The 19,184-nt window shown below is 41.3% G+C and overlaps 1 protein-coding gene and 1 non-coding gene across 2 annotated transcripts in view; one reads left to right on the top strand and one right to left on the bottom strand.

Moving 5' to 3' along the window:
• Nucleotides 1-19,184, bottom strand: part of Pacrg (parkin coregulated) — a 484,898-nt gene that overhangs the window by 239,422 nt on the left and 226,292 nt on the right. The window lies entirely within an intron of this gene.
• On the top strand, nucleotides 479-551 carry Trnal-caa (transfer RNA leucine (anticodon CAA)). Its single transcript has one exon. It is a non-coding gene; the product is annotated as a tRNA-Leu (tRNA).

Below are 19,184 nucleotides of genomic sequence, written 5' to 3' on the forward strand. Positions count from 1 at the left end.
ATATTTTACCTCAAAAGGAAGACTTGAAACTGGAGAGACTGAACCAGGCACGCACACACAACCAACTGAGACCATTGAGATTACATAATATGGCTCCGATTAAGATTTATAGTTTCCTATTAAGGAAAGCACTACAAATATCTTTCTATTATGAAGTCATTTTTGATAATTTATATATGAAAAATAGAGTTTTATCAATTAAGTTTAAAATGTTTGTATGGAGCTAATCTTACCCATTGACGGAGCTGAAAGCAGAGGTGGAATGGGAGGTGCTGTGGCAGACCCTGGGGGACACTGAGCTCCTTCCCCAGGGCTGCATGATCTTCAGGTGTTAGAACCTGGACTTCATGCTCTACCCATTGACAGAGATTTAAAATGGTCAAAACCCAAATTTAAAATGTGTCAGTTATGATCTAGAATGTCAACAGGATGCCATTAAATATGCTATTTTTAAACTAAAAAAAGAAGAGCCTGGGCTGGGGATTTAGCTCAGTTGGTAGAGTGCTTGCCTCAAAAGCACAAGGCCCTGGGTTCAATCCCCAGCACCACCAAAAAAAAATAAAAAACAGAAACAACAAAATAGGACCGTCTCCTGAGCCTCCCCCTTCCCTTAGCTTCGTGCAGAGGAGCCAGCAGGCAAGGAAGCAAGTGATGAAGATGTTGGTGGAGCAGAGACAGAGGGCCCTGGTCCCTACTAATCATTCCGAGAGAGCTGCCCACCAATCAGAAACACCGTTACCAAATTTTCAGGAATGAGAAAGAGGCTGCGCTTATTCTGCATGTGTGAAGGAGCTGTACCCTCTGGGCCCTGTCAGGACACTCTTTTCGCCATATCTTTGCTTCATCATCTCCTACTGGCCTTGAAAGCCAAGCAGAAACCTCCATGACAGACGCCTCAGCAATATTCTCTGCAGAACCTGACACAGCACCTTCAGGGGAACCCCAGGCAGGGCCCTCAGGGCTGGTTGTGAAGGGGAGAATAGAGACCGGCATCCCCAAACACCATGTTAGGATGACTTCTATTCATCTGAGGTCAAAATTCACACATTGACAATCACCTTGAAAATGCTTCCACAGCATAGACAAGGGATATTACAATAGATTCCAGAAACTCAGCTGAAATTTGGAAACAGTGATTCTAAGAGAGAAATGTTTCCAGATTTAAGCCAACATTTTTCAATTTACTTGCATCATTAAATGTAGCACAATTTCCAGTGTGATGAACGTGCTATTGTACAGAAATTAGATCTGCTCAGTATTAAAAGATGAAAAAAGCAAGAGCAGACAGGTGAACCTTGAGAAAGAAACGTTCTGCAAACTTCAGATAACACCGATGCCTGCGAGAAGAGTTTGTATGAAGAAATAGACACAACCAGAGTCACACTTGATTTACCATCCAGATAAAAAATAAATTTCTCATGCTTCAATTATGTGCATTTCCATTCAAGTCCATTGTAGCTGCTTAAAAGATGCAGGCACCTTCCAGACATACCTGTGGGGTTTTCTGCAACATCCATATGTTATCTGTATTTCATGAACAATGACCTGCCTATCCCAGGCCTCCAGTATGGGTAAAGTCCCTACAGTCCACCTGGAAGTAACTTCTGGATGCCTCCTCTATACGCAGTCCCTGAATGTGTAGGAACATGTCTCTTCCCTGAGGTTTCTGGCTATGCCATACTTTATTTAGTCAATTAACAAGCATTTCCTGATGGTTCCCACAGGCCATCAACTAGCAGCTATTGGTACAAGCTGGGCACAACTCCCCCAGGAACTGATGGTCAAATAGGGACCCAAACTAAGTAACAGATTCTTACAGGAGAGGGGCTCTGTAGGAGGTAACCTAAGGGGACCCCTTGCTGGCAACATGCCATTAAGACCACCACACAGTGGTGACGGTGGGTCTCATGTATTTTGAACATATTTTCTTGTATTTCTTTTCAAAACTAACACTCATGTGGCTATTGTACATTTTTATAGCTTTTTGTTATTATAAATGTTATTAGTCATTTTACAAAGTTGTTCTATCAAAGCCATTTAATAATTAGAAAGTACTCTTTAATAATTAAAAGTACACATACATTCGACGGTAATAGTTAACCTGCATCAGAATAATTTTGGGAAAGTGTGCTATTCAATAACATCTGTGATTAGAAAAACAAACTCTATTAACAGATGAGCATGGTAGCTTCAGCTGTAATTAACTAAACTTTATTTCTTAGTGTGAGGTACGCAGCAGGGAGATTCACTTGACTTTTGACTGAATTGGAAGACATTCCTGGCTACGTAAATTTCATTTTTCCTCTCTGGCTTCTAATTTCTGAACTCTTTTTTTTTTTTAAAGACTTTATTTATCGAGGGCAAGAGGATGCAAATGATACAAAAATCAGAAGCTTTAACTTTCTCTGCTTGTTGAATGGGAGTTGGATGTTATTTGCACATTTTCTAAGGGTCCCGATCCTCTCATGAAATCTTTACACCAGGAGAGGCTGTGGGGCAGATTCCCTAAGCAGCCCTTTGGGAGAACTCTCTCAGGATGGGAGTAATTGCTGGCTTTTTGCTTCTTTCCCTTCTGCTTCATGTGTACTACAAAATAGTCATTGCATGCAATGGTGAGGCCTGCGGTTAGCAAAAAGAAGCCCTGGAAGCCCACTTTGCCAGCTCTGCACTGATCTAGGTCCTTCATTGTTTCGTCCACAGCCAGAGGGTCTTTTTGATTTTCCAAAAATCCAGGGAACTCCTTTTCCATGAGTACTCTCAGGTCCTCCTTGGTTAAATGGCCTTTATCTCTGGCATGGTTTCCAGGGCATTTCCATTGAGATGGCGTTTTGAAGTCTGTTGAAACCTTGCAAGGGAGGCATGGCACAGATGTCCCGCTAGCGGGGACGCGGGCAGCTAGCAGAGCGCAGCGAACTGTGAGCCTTTGCAAGCGAGGCGGGTGGGGAGAGGCTCCTAGTTTCTGAATTCTTCCACAGGGCTTCCAGTGGGATGAACGTGTGTTTTTCCCTCTTATGAATCGATTTTTCCCACTGTGATTTGCCTGAACTGGACATCTGTCTGTGTTTGCCAGGGGATGCTAAGTTCTGAACTTGGGCCCCTGTGCAGGGTGGAGGGCTCGGGCCCTCTTTCAGAATGGGACAGGAGCCTCGGTGCTGCCAGGCCCTCTCCTCCCTGAACCAAAGGTGAAGGTGCAAGCGGAAACACAGAAGGGAGCCAGCCCTGACCCTGCGGGCGCTGGTCCTGAATTTGCACAGGTATTCTGTACCAGCACCACGACCCGCCTGGGGACAGGAGAGCTGCAAGTCGTGGCTGGCCAGGTCCACGCCAAGGTTCTCATTCACTTGAAGGAAGATCCGGACACGGGGCAGGTCTTCAGCAAGTGAAGGCAGAGCCGACCCAAAACCAGCCGCAGAAGAGGGTGTGCAGCCCGTAGTCCCCAGGTGGCGGGCACTCCTGCAGTCACACCCTCCAGGCCCCTCGAAGGAGAAGGTGGGAACCACCAGGCACCAGAGGGGCGACTGAAGTAAACTGCAGCCCCGGATAAAGCCAAAGAAATTCCGTTTTCCCGGCCTCTGACTGCCTTGGGGGGGGTTCGGAATGGAACAGTGCCAGGCAAATGGCACACACTCCACAGCAGAGGTTCAGGGCCCTGTTGATTCCATTACCTGTGATGACGGGGAGCTGCTGAAGCAGGTAATTGGCACTGGCAGGCCGCCCGCTTGCTGGGCTTCCTGTTTCCTGGGACTCTGGCTGGGCGAGAGGTGGCTCCCGCAGACTCCCAGCAGCCGCCCACACCACAGCCAGGAGGCCCAGCAGCGGGCAGGCCCTGGACCCTGCCGCAAGGGCCCTGCTTACACCTCAGCCGGACTCCCAAAGCTGGCACCGGTCAGAGAGCACAATGGGGAGGCGCTGAACAGACAGGAGGCAGCCAAGAGCTCAACCTGGATGCACACCTTCTCCTCCAGGTGCCATGTCCCCTCCATGGGGTTGAACACCACCTTTTTCTCTTCAGAACTTGTGGTCCCTAGATAGCAGAGCCACGAGAGCGGGGACTAGGGCTGCTGTGTTTATCTCTAATTGACTATTTCAGAGTAGAGTGCACATCAGCCACACACAGTAGGTGCTCAGGAAATATGTTGAATGTTGAATTGGTGGGTTTTGTAGCTCTGCCCCTCACGTAGCTCCAGTCCATTTTCCTTCCTGTGGACAGGCTGTTCTCTTACTGGGTCGTTTGGATGCATCTAAAAGGCATCAGTGTGTATTGAGCACAACCTGCTGTAGACAATCCGTATATGGTTGCATGTAACTATTCTAAAAAGTAAGAATTCTTGAAAGGAGAACTCAGACATCTTGGAGCACTAAAATGGATTGTGCAGCATAATGTTAAGATAAAATCATACAGTCAACCAGATTCTGATATGTTGCAAGAGTGGGCTCCAGCTCAGCATGAGGGAGGCAGGCTCTGCCTCCTGCAGAGGGCAGTGTAGGCAGAGGGCCGGAGCCCAAGGCAGGACTGGTAGTGGTGCTGCCCAACTCCCTCAGAGCTGTGGGGTTCAGGATGACTGAGGTGGGGGCAATCAGAGCGAAGGGGCCAGGTGATGCAGCAGTTTTGAATTTATCCAGAAGGAAATGGAAAACTGTTAATCAATGCATTCAGAAATTGGATCTGTGTTTCAAGAATGAAAGATTAGACTGTGGCATGAACTATGGACCAGGAAGAGACAAACCTGGAACCCAGAAAAATATCTACTGCTGAGGATGCTGAGTTAGAAATGCGGTCTGGGCCTCTGAAGGAACAGTAAGGATGGGAAAGGGCTGTGGTTCTGGGGAGAAATTTAGGAAATAGAAGTTAAAGTCTGGAGTAAAGGATTCAGAAGTGCGGGTGAAGAGGTGTCAGTGGTCATGGGTAACTACTGGTTTCTGTTGTGGGGACCATGAGCACGGTGCTGTCGATCAGCTCCCTGGTGGGAGCAGCTGTGATGTGACCAGGGCAGCAAGGCCAGGATTTGCACCGTGGACCTGCTGAGTTGAGGAGATGCTCAGGTATGTGGACATGTGAGCTTGGAACAGGAAGAAGCTGGGCTAACGTGACAGGTTGCCAGGAGAGTGCTCACTCTGATAAGAGCAGAGAGGTCAGAAATGTCCCTGGGACTACGCAGGAAGAATGGGCCTTCCAGAGGGAAGCCCCTTAGAAGACTGAGGGGAGCTGCCCTCGAGATCACCACACGGGAAGCCATCCGGGCAGGTGGAGGCAGGAGGGTGTTGGGGCTGTGGTGACAGCAGCAGGATCGGGAGGCGACATTGAGAGTTAATTGTAGACATTTCGCTGATTGATGATGGCAGGGCTTGGAGGTACTGGGCTATAACGAGCAGGCGAAGGCTCTTCTTCCCAAACGTGACATTTTTAGAACAGTTGTAATACTGAGCTTGGACTGCAAAATATCATTGGTAAGCAATGAACCTTTCAGAATGAACCACATTGAAAGGAGAGAAGGAAAAAAGATCGCCCGGGTGATTTGTTATTCTTCAGTAAATAAAAGTGAAAAACGTGACAAAATTCAGAAGGAGGAATAAGGGCCAGGATGTGGACGCAGGCTGTGGGGCCCAGGCAGCTGGGGATCGGCGGCTGCTGATGGTTGGGGCTGTTGCGATTGATTTGCAACTAGAAGAACTTTAAATCAAGCACAAGAGGAAGCCATTCGCCCCTTAAACTCCTGCAGGAGTCGGGTTAGAAGAGGATGTTGAGTTTTATGTACTCTTACTGTTTTTATGAAGGGGCAAAAACAGGGGAGGAGAGTTCAAGAGCAACTCTGTTTGTTTTTAATAACAGGTTCACAATTCCACATGTCAGAGGATTTCTCCTCCCCCCATAAGTGACAAGGTGACCGATATGTTCACATAAGAAATGCTCTCACATTCATAAACAAGTCGAGCTAATTATCAAAACTGTTTTAATTAAATTTTGTAACAGCTGGCCTGTTCTTGGCAGTCAGCCTTAAGATCACACCATTCCCTGAACTGGCTGAGACTGGAAGTAACGTGTTTTCTTTACCTTGCTGTCCCCACAGTTTCAAGGAAGGGCCACCTCTGTGAGTGACTATCTCCCATAATTAGGATCCCCTAAAGATTCCTGGGTTTGCCAATACAAAGACATCTTAGATGCCAAAGACACCTCACCTCGCTGTGGTCTTCTCTTGGCTTGAGTTGAGGAGGCTGAGGCTTCGCTTATCTTGGAAAAATCAAGACTTGCTCTCCCTCACCTACTGCTTTCACAGGCAGAGGAGGGAGAACGGAGGAAACAGGGCAGTTTCTCCAGTCTGCTCATAAACACAGGGGAAAAAGCAGGCAGGATGGCAAACCTGAACCCTGTACACAAAACTACACCGAAAGCAGTGTGAGGCCATGGTCCCCAACCTTTAGTGGGTGGGACCGACCACCGGCCACTGAACCTGGTACAGCAGCGGCAACTCTGCAGGAGGATCCAGCGGGGAGCAGCGGCCACCTGCTCTGAGGATCTGAATGTCTCCAGCGGTCGCTGGACAGCAGAGCCTGTGCTTGTGCACACTCAGTTCATGGGGAGAGGGTTCTGAGGTCTGGTCTCAGAGGGCCTTGGACCGGCAGACCACAGTGTGCATATGGCTCAAATCTCTCTATAGGGAGAGTCCACAGGGGCAGAAGGCAGACTGGCCAGAGCACCAAGAAAAGGAGGAAAGAAGACGCAATGTCCAGCTGGAGAGAGGGAGGCTGGGGAAGGCAGAGTGGAGGTGCGCCAGGTCACTTCTAAAGCCACTTTGTGAGGCGATCGCAGGGAAGGCTTAGAGGTGTGGATCTCAAGAAGCCAGCCTGACCTACGCCTGCTTTCTAAAATTTCAGGGCGACAGAAAAGGGTGGTGGCCAGATCCTTCAGAGAGACGTGTGTGAAGCCATGCCTCTACTGGTAAGGACAGCACGCCTGCACGGAAGGAACTTAGCTGATGTTTCAAAACAACGAGAAACCAGTCTTAAGTGATAGGAGACACTTAAAAATAAATTTACCAGAATTAGAAAAATTCAAAAATGAAGTGATAGAATTCACAAAAGAACTTACAATGCAATAAAATAACATTAATAAATGCAGCGTAAGTTGGAAGGAACACAAGAAAGGAAAACCACAACAGATAATAGTTTATTAGAGAAATAGATGAATAGGAGAAATTTTTAAAGATTAAAAAAGGGATAAAAAGTATTTTAGAGAAAGTGAAGATGAAGATAGGCAAAAATAGACTTAACATACATAAATCCCCAAAGGTTAACACAACAGTAACTAAAATGTAATTCAAGAAAACATTCCTAAAAGACTCAAAACTACATGTCAATGGGATTGTATTCTTGGTAATTTTAATCCTAAAAAAACCAACACTGGACCATATTTTAGTAAAGTTGTTGGATCTTTGCTAAAAATAAAACTAACATATGGGTAAAATGATCATTTCATTTATAAAGGTTGCCAGCAAACACTTTGTCAATAATACTTGCTAAGAGGAAATGGAATAACTCAGGTGGAGAAAATGTGAGCCAAATATTTTATACCCAGCCATAATAACTTTCCAATATAAAGTCTCAAGCTGATATGGAATAATTTAACAACTCAGAGAACACGACCACATAAACACTTGCAGAGGATGCCACTAGAAAAGGAGATTCAAACAACCCAAACCCCTGGAGAGGTGTTGCCATGAGGATTGGTGACAAACTTTAGGTATAAGTCACACCTGTCCGCTCTGCAGACACACTCCAGTTGTGAGGTGGACTGCAGCAAACGGCTGCTGTGTGCGGTTGGTCATGGAAAGATCCTGCCTTGGAGTTTCATTCACATGCTAAACAGAGTGTCATGTAAAATCAAGAGAGGTGAGCAGGGATTTCAAAGTGGATGGCAAAGAAAGAAAGTGAGAAAAAGAAACCCTTGCTCACAGAATGTTTGCTAGTCTAAATTTGAAAGGTGGAAATAAAATATGAAAATGGGCAGGAATTTAAAAGTGGTAACTATCCCCTCAATTACGTATCTTCCTCTGCCTAAAAATAATACCTGTTCCTCTTTCTATATCTGTCTCATATCTATTTTTTATTTGTTCTAATTAGTTATACATGGTAGTAGAATGTATTTTGACACATTATACAGATATGGTGTATTACTTCTCATTCTTCTGGTTGTGCATGATGTAGAATTACATTGGTCATGTAATCAAATATGCACCTGGGATAGTAATGTCTGATTCATTCTACTATCTTTCCTAATTCCATTTCCCCTCCCTTTCCTTCATTCCCCTTTGTCTAGTCTAAAGTACTTCTATTCTTCCCTAAACCAACCCCCTTTTAATGTGAATTATCATTCACATATCAGAGAAAACATTTCACCTTTGGTTTTTCTGAAATTGGCTTATTTCACTTAGCATCCCTTTACCAACAAATGCCATAATTGTGTTCTTTATGGCTGAGTAATATTCCATTGTGAATATATATATCACATTTTCTTTATCCATTTATCTGTTGAAGGACACCTAGGTTGGTTCCATAGTTTAGCTATTGTGAATTGAGCTATTACAAACATTGATGTGGCTGAGTCACTATAGTATGCTGATTTTAAGTCCTTTGGGTATAAACAGAGGAGTTGGATAGCTGGGTCAAATGGTGGTTCCATTTCAAGTTTTCTGAGGAATCTCCATACTGCTTTCCATAGTGGTTGCACCAATTTGCAGTCCCACCAGAAATATATGAGAGAACCTCTTTCCCCACATCCTTGCCCACATTTATTGTTAGTCATATTCTTGATAATTGCCATTCTGACTGGAGTGAGATGAAAGCTCAATGTAGTTTTAATTTGCATTTGTTTAATTGCTAGAGATGTTGAACATTTTTTCATATACTTTTTGATCATTTGTATTTCTTCTGTTCAGTGATTGGGTTATTGATTGGATTATTTGTTCTTTTGGTGTTAAGTTTTTTGAGTTCTTTATATATTCTGGAGATTAATGTTCTATGTTCTATAAGTACAGGTGGCAAAGCTTTTCACCCATTCTGTAGGCTCTCTCTTCACACTCGTGATGGTTTTCTTTGCTGTGAAAAACCTTCTTAGTTTGATTCCATCCCATTTATTGATTCTTGATTTCACTTCTTATGCTTTAGGAGTCTTGTTAAGAAAGTCAGTTCCTAAGTTGGCACCAACATGATGGATAGTCGGCCTACTTTTTCTTCTGTTAGGCACAGGTTCTCTGTTCTAGTTCTTAAGTCATTACTCCACTTTGAGTTGAGTTTTGTGCAGGGTGAGAGAGAGGGGTTTAATTTCATTTTCTACATATGGATTTCCAGTTTTTCCAGAACCATTTGTTGAAGAGATATCTTTTCTCCAGGGTATGTTTGGCATCTTAGTCTAATGTGGGTTTGTCTCTGTGTCTTCTATTTTTTACCATTGGTGTACATGTCTGTTTTGGTGCCAATATCATGCTGTTTTTGTTACTATGACTCTGTAGCATAATTTAAGTTCTGGTATTGTGATGCCTCCTGCTTCACTTTTCTTGCTAATTGATTGCTTTGGCTATTCAGGGTCTCTTATTTTTCCAAATGAATTTAATGACTACTTTTTCTATGAAAAATGCCATTGGGATTTTAATAGGAATTGAATTAAATCTGTATAGCACTTTTGATAGTATGACCACTTTAACAATATTGATTCTGCTTATCCAAGAGCATGGGAGATCTTTCCATCTTCTAAGGTCTTCTTCAATTTCTTTCTTTAGTGTTCTGTAGTTTTCATCATAGAGGTCTTTCACCTCTTTTGTCAGATCGATTCCCAAATATTTTAATTTTTTTGAGGCTATAGTGAATGGGCTAGTTTTCCTAATTTCTCTTTCAGTAGATTCATCACTGATGCATAGGAATACATTTGATTAATGGGTGTTAATTTTATATCCTGCTACTTTGCTGAATTCATTTATGAGTTCTAGAAGTTTCCTGATGGAATTTTTTGGGTCTTCCAAATATAGAATCATGTCATTGACAAATAGGGAGTTTGAGTTCTTTTTTTTCCTATTTGTTTCCCTTTAATTGGATGGGAAAGAACATATCACTCACATGGGTCATGTAAACAAGCAGGGATTTCATCCTCATATCAGATAAAGTGAACTTCAAGCCAAAGTTAATCAAAAGGGACAAAGAAGGACATTTCATACTGCTTAAAACAATTATGCATCAACAAGACACAACAATCATAAATGTTTATGCCTCAAACAATGTAGCATCTACATCAAATAAACCCTTCTCAACTTCAAGAACCAAATAGACCACAACACATAGACCACAACACCCATAATAATGGGTGACTTTAACATCTCTATTACCACTGGATAGATCCTCCAAATAAAATCTAAAAAAAAGAAACCATAGATTAAAATAATACAATCAATAATTTAGACTTAACAGACATATATGGAGTATTTCATCCATCTACGAAAGAATACACTTTCTTCTCAGCACCACCTAGATCCTTCTCTAAAGTAGACCATATTTTATGCAACAATGCAACTCTTGGCAAATACAAAAAAATAGAGATAATGCCCTGCATTCTAGCAGATCAGAATGGAATGAAGTTAGAAATCAATGATAAAATTAAAAATAGAAGCTACTCTAACACCTAAAGACTAAATAATATGCTATTGAATGACCAACGGGTGGCAGAAGAAATCAGAGATGAAATAAATAATAGTGACAACATATCAAAATCTCTGGGAAATAAATAAATGAGAATAGTGACACCATATCAAAAATCTCAGGGACACTATGAAGGCAGTTCTAAGAGGAAAGCTTATTTCATTGAGTTCATTCATTAAAGAATAGAAAATAGGCAAATAAATAACCTAACATTACATCTCAAAGCCCTAGAAAAAGAAGAACAAATCAACACCAAAAACAGTAGAAGACAGGAAATAATTAAAATCAGAGCTGAAATCAGTGAAATGGAAACAAAAGGAACAATTCAAAAAATTGACAAAACAAAAAGTTGGTTCTTTGAAAAAACAAATAAAATTAATAGACCCTTAGCCATGCTAACAAAGAGAGAGAAAACTCAAGTTACTAAAACTTGTGATGAAAAAGGAAATATCAGGATGGACACAAAAAACAGAAGATAATCAGAAACTATTTTGAAAATTTATACTCCAATAAAATAGAGAATCTTAAAGACATCAACAAATTTCTAGAGACCCATGACCATGACCTACCCAAACTGAACCAGGAGTTCATACACAATTCAAACAGACCAGTTTCAAGCAATGAAATAGAAGATGCCATCAAAAGTCTACTAAAATCCCAGGACCAGACAGATTCTCAGTTGAGTTCTACAAGACATTCAAAGAAGAATTAACTCCAGTACTCCTCAAATTATTCCATAAAAAAGAAAAGGAGGGACCCCTTCCAAACTCATTCTGTGAAGCTAGTATCGCCCTGATACCAAAAACAAAGAAAGACATCAAAGTAAGAAAACTTTAGACCAATATCCCTGATGAACATAGATGTAAAAATTATCAATAAAATTCTGGCAAATTGCATACAAAACATATTTAAAAGACAGTGGACCATGATCAAGTGGGGTTCATCCTAGGGATGCAAGGTTGGTTTCAACATATGGAAATTAATAATGATGTAATTCATCACATCAGTAGACTAAAAGACAAGAATCAGATGATCATTTCAATAGATGCAGAGAAAGCATTTGACAAAATAGAGCACCCCTTCATGTTCAGAACACTAGCAAAACTATGGAACATATTTCAGCATTGTAAAATCTATCTATGTTAAACCCATTGTTCTAAATGGAGGAAAACTGAAAGCATTTCCTTTAAAAACTGGAACAAGACAAGAAAGCCCTCTTTCATCACTTCTATTAAACATCATCCTTGAAACTCTAGCCAGAGCAATTAGACAGACCAAAGAAATTAAAGGGACATGAATATGAAAAGAAGAACATATCTCTATTTTAATCAGGTTTCCATTGACATCTGCACCCAATTCCTGGGTACAAAGTTTTGACTTTTTAAATATCTCTCTACCTTAGATTTTTAAACTCAAGCAGAAAGGATGTCATGCTTTGCTTATGACAAATAAGAAATATTAGCATTTTATCTCTCTTCGTAAGAATTTTAACTTTCTGTTAAATAACAAATATGAGTTGAAGGAGGCACAAAGATCTTTAATATTTCGGTGGCTTTTTAAGAGATAAGCTCACAATGACCCACATTATAGTCAACTCTTAGAACCTATGGATTCACAAATGATTGATGTTGTTTAATAACTTTATGTGAGCACAAAATACAGGCATAGTGGAAATCTGATTACAAACCCTGCTCACAGAATTTCTGTTCTATGGAGCTATAATTGATGTTGTGCCTGTGTTCATAGTAATCATTAAGTATAAGTTTCTATGTGTATGATTATACAAAAAAACCTTGATCTTGGCTTGTGATTAGGCAATACTTTTACATGATGATTTGTCTCATTTTATAATTTATTCAAATGATGGGTTTGATAGAATTAACCCAGGGGTAAATAAACTGGAAGTAACCATTCAAAGGAGAAAAACAGCTCTCTCAGCTGTGGGTTGTTTTCTAGACTATAAAAAATTTTAATATATCTTAGGATCAAATATATTTTCTGACTTCAGTTTTTTATAAGGTAATACATTATACATGAAATAACATGAAATATATTTTGACCTGATCTCACTGACTTTATGAAACACTATCCAAATATTTAAGTTTGAGAGATGAGAAAAAGACAGACCAAAATAAATTTGAAATTAATTCACTTTATCCAGTACATAGAAAGACCCTAGAATTTACAATAATCTGAAATCTCAATATATTTGAACTCCTAAATTTTACATTTGTTGAAGTCAAATTGAAGAGTTATTGCACAGTGTTCAATGAAAACCACACTTTGGTGTTCTAGCTTCCCTGTTAAATACATGAGAAGTGGAAATGACGCCGCCCTGTAGTGCTGCCAGATCTGCTAGATCGTACAAATATCAATGTCCCCCTCAGGTGGTGCATATTACACAGACCCCATATTCATCTTTGGAACTATTAATTAATAGAAAGCTAGCTGAAAGATTTTTTTGAGGATTATACATAACTGTTATTACAAAAATACTTGCAGTTCTCTAAACATATGGTATAAAAGTGGCTGATCTGGTTGTGGTTTTGAGGAATTAGAGAAAACGTACTCGACTCTGGAACGTTCCCTTCTCAGTGATTTCTTATCAATATTGCCACTGTGGAAAGGTCAGCATTCTTTCCTTTTCCCAGGAACAGCTCTTTCCCAGTCTCCCACTTCCCGTCTCTTCCTGTTCCAACTTCACACAGTTATTACACTGGGGAACAAATCGTGTCCAGTCTATCCCTCTTCAAAAATGTTTTATAGTGCTAATTCTGGAAGAAGTCCAATAACACTGACAAGTGAGAGAGAAACAGGTCATAGGAGCTCACTGTTCAGAGGACACCTGCAGAATCTGGGCCTGACCACGCTGGGGATGGGGTGCTGTCCTGGGGAGGGAGGCTGGCTGACTTTCTCTGCAGAGCTTCCTGGTTTACCACCTGGCACTGACGACACACTGGTGTTTGTCATTCAGTTTACGTATTCAATCAGAGGGGAAGAAAGCGGATCAAAGGAAAAGAAGAGGTTCAGGCTACATCCTGTCTCCGGTCCCAGAACAACCACGTAAATGTACATAAAAAGTATGACTTAAACAGCAACCTAACGTAATTGTCAATCCCTCAACTACATTGAATTAATACTCAATTAAAATAGTTCCTGTGGAGTTCTATATGGGAGGATGATCTTCCTGAGAATACGTACCTGTGTACAAATGGTGCCATTATAATTCTTAATAATTAGGACTTTACTCAAAAAGTATTGGCTTATTTTATGATGTGCATCTGTTGTTACCAGAGATTACGTGAGGAAAGTAAGTTCAGGAGGACTGATCACATATCACATTTCTTGTTCAGTGAGAGATAACTCTGTAATTTATTAGAAGATTAGGCTTTTATTGAAGGATGTTAATAAAGTAAAAAAGCTTTACCAATATAATTCATTGTGGTGAGTTTACTAAAGAAATGCTTATTTAAAATATTTGTGTAAGATGTTTCAAAAGTATTTTTAAATTTTCAGGAAGCTGCCGCTGTCTGGAATATCACTCCATAACGAAGGTTCTGACGAGCAGTGGAATAGCCCCTGGTGATGTTGAGACTTCCACAGAGTTTTCCAGCAGGTGTGCTTCTTCATGTTATTTTGGTTTTAGCCCAAAGCCAAGATTTGATAATGTGAAAAAAAATTTTAAAGAAATTTTCTTTGTCAATTCCATAAAGTAAAATCATTTTTATCTTTGATGAATATTTTTCTACTTTATTTACAATTCTTTTAGAGCAAATACTTGAAATGCAAGTCTTGGTTTTAATAATTTTCAAATAGTGTGGAGAACCAGACGTGATGGGTTCTGACGCCGATCCAGCGCCACGTGCGTTGAGTTCCTATTCCCACGTGTGTCTTCCAGAGCCTAGCTCCTGGAAAGCTGAGCCCCCACCACAGGACATTAGTGATCGCTCTTGGAAGCACTTCCAATTGCAATAACCGGCCTGGTTAGGCCAGTTAGAGATGAAAAAAAAAAAAGGAAAGGACTGTCACCAAGCACAACTCAGCTCTAAGGGCAACAGGAGTACACGTCAGAGCTGTCCTGAAATCATACTCGCTGCTGTTACTGCAATGCAAATATTCCTCATGGGCCATGGTGAAAATGTTAGACTAGTTCCAATGACAGGAAATTTTTATATTTCACTGTCACGGTCCTGACTGGTGTTACCACAGAAAAAATAACTAAGTCAAATTAATGCCCAGGATTTCATCGAAGGCAGCATTGTCCAATAGAATTCTAGCATGAGTCACAAACACACCCCACATATGTGATTTAAAATATTCTCATAGCCCAAATAAAGAGCAAAAAGACACAGGAAAAATTAATATTAATAATATGTCTTATTTTACTCAATATATCCAAAATGTTAGCATTTCAACATGTCATTAGTAAAAATTATTAGTGTGATGTTTTACATTCTTTCATATGAATTCTTCAAAATCTGGTGTGTATTTTGCAACTGGGACTAACCACATTTCAAGTGTTCATTAGCCATGTGAATATCAGCTACTGTACAGGATGCTCAGGCCTAGGGGTTTAAATAGTATAAACCTTTGTTCACTAACTGCACACTTATTGAGCATGCACTGTATACATGACACATCCTGTGTATTTGAAAGCATGCAAGAGATGGCCCCTGCTCTCAGGTACTTACGCTTTAGTCAGGGAAATGGATGGGTAGTCATGTGGCCAGAGAATGCTAATCATCATTTCCAGTCTTTAGCATCTATGGGGTATAAATGCTCACAACCAGAAATGCATGCACATTGGGGTCTCTGCAGACACTGGAGCTGGGCTGGACACAGCCAAAGAGATGGCCATGAGACTGTCCCTCCAGAGCTACACATCACAGCAGCCACATTGTGGTCAGTCCCAGAGCTACTGCTTAATGTGATACAAACACTTACGGACACACTAGTGGTCTATTTCAGTAACAGATTTCCTACTTCTTGTCAGCCCTTCTCTCCTTGTGCTGCTCCTAGCAATGCTGGCCTTGACAGAACAGGCCACTTTTCCAAATCTGTTTAATTCAAGCAGTGTTACCTCTTACTGAACAGCAAAAGTCAAGACCTGACTTTTCTACCTCTGCAGATAGATGCTGCTCCACTAAATGAATTTGAAATGTCATAACAACAAATGCACTCAATTCTGTTCTGACATGGGAAAACACTGACTAAATTTCTTTCGGATCTTTGGACTGAGATAAAAGGGGCACAGTATGTTAATTAGGACAACAGAGCTTGAGCAGGTACAAACTAAGAAGTATAAGTCTGCTTCTTGTCCCCATGAATTGAACACCTGTGTGTGGATATCAGGGTGGAACTCTTTCCCCCTGCTCCTAGTGTTTCCTTCAATGTGACAGGATCATGGTCAGTGTGGCTCCCTGGCCCTTCTTTATCACTCTGCCCCAGAGGTGGTGGAGCGATTGATTCTAGCGGTGCAACTGGAAGAATTACCTGGGTAGCTATGGCAACACTGTATGTGACCAGTGACCTTTCAATAAAGCATGGGCACTTTCAAATTGGGGCTGCGAGGGCCCCTGCTGAGGTGCAGAGGTGATGGTCTATTCAACCCTTAGTACACCTGGAATGACTGACTGTGTCTTGGCCCCACCCAGCAGGGCACCTACCCCTTCAGTTCCAGTGGAATACTGTACCTGGCGGGGAAACTCAGGCGTTTGGGTAAATGGAAGACATGGAGTGCACCTCCACTCCTGACAGCCCTCCCAGCCCCTTTCTCACGGATCCCTGCCTTCCCTACTTCTCCAGGGGCAGGTGGAGCCATCATCTGACAGGTGAATTTGGCACAGGTCTCCACTTCCCACCTCAGGCAGCCTGCATGCAGAAGGGAGTTTGCTCCTCTAGGCTACAGGTGTTCCTGGGGCCTGGTCCAGCTACCCAGGTGCTCCGCCCGGGCTCTGTCATCAGCAATGTAGCCTCTAGCGGGCTGCCATCTGCCCTGTTCTGTTATGAACCACCTTCACCTCTGGCATTTCTTATCTCTTTTTCTCTGCTTTCTTTTTTTCCTCCTGTGGCAATGACTCTCCCCTAATACATTACATATCTTACTTATTAAGGTTATTGTTTATTTTTTGTGCCTCCAGTTAGAATAACAATTATAGGAAATCCGTAAATATATCATTCACTTGTCTCCTCCTAACTGGAATGACCCTAACACATTGTAGAAGCTTACTGTCCAGTGGATGAAATTAAAATTTATTTGAAATTCTGATGGGAAAAAGCATTCCAGTTATTAAACTTCCAGAGACCCAAACTTTGAAGATAAACTATATCAAGACAATCAACAATAACTGGGATGTAGCTCTGTGGTAGAGAGTATGTACATGTGCAAGACCCTGCGTTCCATCCCCAGCACCAGAAAAAAGAATTAATAAATGGAAAGGTATCAAACTAAAAGCTTCCTCACAGCAAAGAAAACAACCAAGAGCATGAAGAGACCCTACAGACTGGGAGAAAATCTTTGCCATCTGCGCCTCAGATAAAGTTTAATCTCCGGGATATATAAAGAACACAAAAAACACCAAAAAACCCCAAATAACCCAATCAATAAATGGGCAAAGAAACTGAATAGACAGTGAACAGAAGAAGAAATATGAATGGTCAAAAAATGTATTAAAAAATGTTCAAAATCTCTAGCAATTAGAGAAATGCAAATTAAAACTACACTGAGATTCCATCTCACTCCAGTCAGAATGGCAATTATCAAGAATATAATAAATGTTGGTGAGGATGTGGGGAAAAGTTTCACTCATACATTGCTGGTGGGACTGCAAAGTAGTGTAACCACTATGGAAAGCAGTGTGGAGATTCCTCAGAAAACTTGGAATGGAACCACCATTTGACCCAGTTATTCCACTCCTCAGTATATAGCCAAAGGACTTAAAATCAGCATACTATAGTGACACAGTCAAATCAAGGTTTAGAGTAGCTCAGGTCACAAAAGCCAAGCTATGGAACCAACCTAAGAGCCCTTCAGCAAATGAATAGATAAAGAAAAAGTGGTGCATATACACAATGGACTATTATTCAGTCATTAAGAAGAATGAAATTAGGACGTTTGCTGGAAAATAGATGGAACTGGAGAATATCAGACTAAGTTAAATAAGCCATCCCAAAAAAATCAAAGCCTGAATATTCTTTCTGGTATGTGGATGCTGACACACAACAAGGAAGGGTGGGGAGGGAAGAGCAGAAGTTCACTGGATTAGACAAAGGGGAATGAAGGGAAGGGAGGGGAAATGGGAATAGGAAAGATAGGAGAATGAATGGGACAGAACTTTCCTAAGTTCATATATGAACACACAACCAGTGAAACTCCACATCATGTACAACCTCAAGAATAGGATCCTAATTAGAATAAGTTCTACTCCATGTATGTATAATGTCAAAATACACTCTACTCTCATGTACAACTAAAAAGAACAAAAGAAAGAAAGAAAGGAAGGAAGGAGGAAGGAAGGAAAGGAGGAAGGAAGGAAGGAAGAAAAAGAAAGAAAGAAAAGAAGAAAGACTTGACTAACAACAACTGGAATGATGTCACTGAGCAGCCCGCGTCTGTGTGCAGAAATAAGGACACTCTGTAGGGCTGGGAGAGGAGGGGGCCGAGGGGGCCGCTGGGAAGGGCTGGTCAGGGCTGGTCAGGGAGGAGGTCTGGGCTGTGTCGGCTCCCTGCCCCACCCTGTCTCTGGGGCATCTGCGTGCTCTCTTCTTCTCCCCAGGGAATATGATGCAAAACAAAACAGGGGATTCTGGTGTCGTGAAACACTGGACCAATCAGCAGTTTGCTTTGTAATCTCTGCAAAACAGCAATTAAGGAAGAGTTCAGTATTCTCTGGACCAGCAAACCGATTTGATTACATCCAGAGGATTGCTCTACAGTCCTTTGATTTTCAGATTCAATTTATGGGCTCCGTCTATGACCTGCTGCTAAAGGAATCTTTTTTTTTTTTTAATAGATAAAATACTTTTGGGACCTTTGATTTTCTAAATGATTTTGAATCAGAAATATTATCAAGTTCACGAAATTCAGTATGACTTCTCATTTCTTCTGAATCTGTGTTTCTATGCTCTCTACCTCCAAGAGACCCAGGATCTCCAATGAACACAAATACACAGACTCATGATGAGCATCTCCTTGCACTTAAATATTAACTTCTGGTATTTCATGTCACCGAAAACAGGAGTTTGCAGCTCTCTACAGTCTCTATTCACTGAATATAACCTTCTTTTTGTTAAATGGTCACCTTTAATAAATGAAAAACAACACAATCTCACAAAAGGGACATTTCGTGACAATAATAAAACAAAATTGTCTGCATCTTTTTAAGTATAAGTTGAAAATTCTATTGCCAGCATCAGATGTGCAAGGTTTTGCATGGCGTCCAGAGGTGTAAATAACTCCCTTGCTGGTGGAAAAAGTTGCTGCACACCTAATTAGCTCACTG

Source organism: Sciurus carolinensis, chromosome 7, assembly GCF_902686445.1.
Source record: "Sciurus carolinensis chromosome 7, mSciCar1.2, whole genome shotgun sequence".
NCBI classification, from domain to species: Eukaryota; Metazoa; Chordata; class Mammalia; order Rodentia; family Sciuridae; genus Sciurus; species Sciurus carolinensis.